We start from the raw sequence: 3,799 nt of genomic DNA, 5'->3' as shown, positions 1-3,799 counted from the left end.
ATGTGCCACCTGCTCCCTGAATGTCAACCTGGTGGGAAGGTGGGGAGGAAGCCAGCACTGATGGAGCCTGGTTCAAGTCAGGGAAGCTGGTGGCTCCCTGCGTTGTCTTCACAGGTCTTCATGATGATCTCCAGTAATGGAAGGCATAGGTCCCCTTGTGGGAGAAGAATCGTCTGAGGCTGGCAGAGATTAAGTATTTTGCTTTATTTCTTTAGGGGACAAATATACAATGACCACCGACAAGTGGCCGGACCTCTCCCTGCAGGCAGGAGAATTGTGTGAATGACGGGAATGAAGCCTCTACTTTTGGGAACTTAAATTCCAGGAGCAGAGATGGGCCGTGAGCACGTGTAGGAATGAACGGACAAGGTGACCCTGGAGTGACAAGTGCTCTAGACAGCCTACCTCCGGCGTGGAGCGTGGCATCAAGTGGGCAGGAGGCCCCCCTCTGAAGCTTGAAGTTCCCCGCAGTGACCCCACACACCCACTCCGATGAGTCCCCTGTGGACGGCGCACCTGTGAGTGCACACCTGAGGTGGTGCCAACACTGGACGACATTATGTGTCTTTTATTCTCTGGGTGACACTTCATCAGATCCCAATGACACCGATGTTCCACCTTCCTGGATGCAGAATTGCCCACCACTGATGGGGTCGGGACGTGGATTGTGCCAAGTGCTCATGGCCATGTGAATGACGGGAATGAAGCCTCTACTTTCGGGAACTTAAATTCCAGGTGCAGAGGTGGGCCGTGATCATGTGTAGGAATGAACGGACAAGGCGACCCTGGAGTGACAAGTGCTCTAGAGAACCTACCCCAGGCGTGGAGCGTGGCATTGAGTGGGCAGGAGGCCCGCCTCTGAAGCTTGAAGTGCCCCGCGGTGACCCCACACACTCACTCCAGTAAGTCCCCTGTGGACGGCTCACCTGTGAGTGCACACCTGAGGTGGTGCCAACACCGGACGACATTATGTGTCTTTTATTCTCTGGGTGACACTTCATCAGATCCCAATGACACCGATGTTCCACCTTCCTGGATGCAGAATTGGCCACCACTGATGGGGTCGGGATGTGGTCTGTGCCAAGTGCTCATGGCCACCAGCCAAGGGGCTATAAGGGGCGTCGTGTGAGGAGCCGGCACAGCCTCCTCCTGACGCCTCAGGTGACCAGCCAGCGGCTGTGACCATAGATCCCTGGAGATGGAGACCTTGCTCCTGACCGTTGTGCTGGGTCTGGTCGCTGCCCTGCAGGCCCAGGAACCCCTGTCCTTCACCTCGGAGGAGCAGGATGTGAGGCTGAGCCGGTGGGTGGGTGTAGGAGAAAGGCCATGGGGCCTGTTTTAGGAGACATCATTTAAGGTTGGGGTTCCGACCCTGCACTCATGGCCTGGAGTGGTCAGAGGACGGACAGGGGATTCTGTTATTCTGCCAGCAGACACGGCCCCTCTGGTGACACAGGGTGGGAGCAGGGCAGCAGGTTTGGCTCAGGGGTCCTACTGCACTGACACCCAGAACCCGAAAGCCTTGCAGGGCAGGGCCCTCTGGAGTGAGGGCGCGCCCGGTACCGGGCCCAGTCCCAGCAGAAAGTGGTTCCGTGGGGTGGCAGACACCTTCTGCCTCCATTGGGGGCCTGGGGTCATGAGTTCTGGGCTCGCTCTAACTGAGCACAGAGGTGCGGATGTGCGGGAACCCCACCTGCCTTTGGGGGCTGCAGCCGGGGCCCTGAGGTGTGTGGTCAAGGCTGCAGCCCATGTGCAGGGGACATAGAGGAGAGTCTGGGCTGGACCTGAGGAGGACGCACGCCTCGGCCTGTTCCAGCTCACAGGGACCTGGTACGTGAAGGCCATAGTGACTGACAGGGAAGTGCCAGAGGGGAAGAGGCCCAGCAAGGTGTCCCCTGTGACAGTGACAGCCCTGGAAGGTGGGGACTTGGAGACCACATTCACCATCATGTGAGTGTCAAACCACACCGGCCCCTCAAGCACCTTTACCTCCCCTCCCCCATCTAAGTTTTGGGTGTTGGTGTAAAAGGCCCCCTTGACATTGAGTGGAATCGTTCCCAGGTGGCATCCTAGTGCTCAGCTGGGGGGGACATTATCAGGCTCACAGGGTCAGGGTCGATGTGCCAGGTGAGCTGAGGCCGTCTCAGGAGTGTCTCAGAATCACTGCCACATGACTCCTATTTTCCAGGAAGGAGGGTCAGTGCCACCAGNCCTGATGCAGAAAACCGAGGAGCCGGGCAAATACAGCACCTGTGAGTCCTGGGCGGCTGTCCCCAGCCCCCCTGCAGGGCAGGGCATCTCCTGCACAGTCTTTCTGCCTAAGGCTCCCGGCCTCATCCACCTCCCAGGAGGGGCTGACCTCACCCTCTCTGGTTCTTGTGGCCCTGACCTGAGTCACAATGTGTGACGGGTTGAGGATCAGGGAAGCTGAGTTGGACGACTGAGCGCTGGCCTCTGGTGGAGCTGTGGCCTGGGTTGGGACCTTTGTGGGAGGGGGCTCCTCCCCCAGTGTTGAGGTCCATGGCTGAGGGGAACGGCAAGGCCTGGGCTCAGGCTGGCTGGCTGCCTGGGGACCGCCAAAATATTCCAGAGTGCCCCTTAAAGAGGTGTCCGGTTCTTTCTCCAAAAGGAAGACACTAAAGGTCTGTTTTCTCTGTGGTCCACAGATGGGGGCGAGAAGCTCATGTATCTACAAGAGCTGCCAGTCAAGGACCACGACATCTGGTACTGCGAATGCCACTACAACGGGAAACTGTGCCGCATCCGAAAGCTCATGGTTGAGGGGCTCTGGAGACCCGTAGCTCCCATCCCCATGTCTCTTTTTCCAGAAGCCAGTGGAACCAGCATCAGCCACGTGCTCGGGGGTCATAGAAAGCCCCTGCACTGGGCTTCCTATGCGTGGAACTCTGTGCTGCCCGGCTGCCAAACCAAGCTCCCAGAGTGGGAACCAGGCGGAATGGGCGAGGCTTGTCTGGGACAGGGCCAGACATGACCCTCGGTGACCTGACCACTGACGAGGGGGTTCACAACTGCCGAGCGCTGCTTCCTGGGGTCTAGGGTGTCAGAGGGAGCGTCCTGACAGTGGCCTCCATGGGGTAGGGACCCTCCAGGGGGGGAGGGCAGCCAGTGCCTTCAGGACACGATGTCGTTCCAGGTCAGGGGCATGACTCAGAAAGGCAGCCTCCAGAGCCTCCTGGGTCCCCTGAGTTTGCTCAGTGGTTTGGGGTGTCCCCACTGCTCTCCTTCCTGGGGTCTTGTCAGCCGGGCATCAGCCATCTCCTCTGTCATCTGTCCCCATCCTGGAGCTCTACGTCCACTCTGTGGCCTCTCCACCTGCCCTCGACCACCCATCTGTGAAGCCCCCGATGCAGGGTGCTGGCCGTCTCCTCATGGCATCGGCTCCTTGCAGAGCCGTGCAGCCATCCCCCACTCGGCTCACCTGCCCAACTCACCCACAGGTAGCAGTCCCCACGTGAACACAGAGGTCCTGGAAGAGTTTAAGAAATTCATACGGTGCAAGGGACTCCTGGAGGACAACATTTTCATACCCACGAGGATGGGTGAGAGGACGGCTCTGCCCACATCCCCCTCGTGTCCCCCTCTTCCTTCTGTGGGGGAAATGGCATCACAGTGACATGTCACAGGGGTGCCAAGGCTGTGCCTTGGGTCTTGGTTGTCGAGGGACTGAGCTGTGGGCAGTGATGGGGTCTGGGCTGGTGACCAGGGCATCCTCTCACCTCCGGGGTTTTGCTCCTACAGAAAGCTGCATTCCCTGGGGAGATTAGGGTAAGTGACTCTT

General features: G+C 59.0%; 1 pseudogene; it reads left to right on the top strand.

Annotated features, from left to right (window-relative positions):
• Positions 1-756: 756 nt before the first annotated feature.
• LOC103582981 lies at positions 757-3,560 on the top strand (annotated as a pseudogene).
• Positions 3,561-3,799: the final 239 nt, after the last annotated feature.

Source organism: Galeopterus variegatus, unplaced genomic scaffold (assembly GCF_000696425.1).
Source record: "Galeopterus variegatus unplaced genomic scaffold, G_variegatus-3.0.2 Scaffold18811, whole genome shotgun sequence".
Taxonomy (NCBI): Eukaryota; Metazoa; Chordata; class Mammalia; order Dermoptera; family Cynocephalidae; genus Galeopterus; species Galeopterus variegatus.
This window is presented reverse-complemented; position numbering and strand designations above follow the sequence as displayed.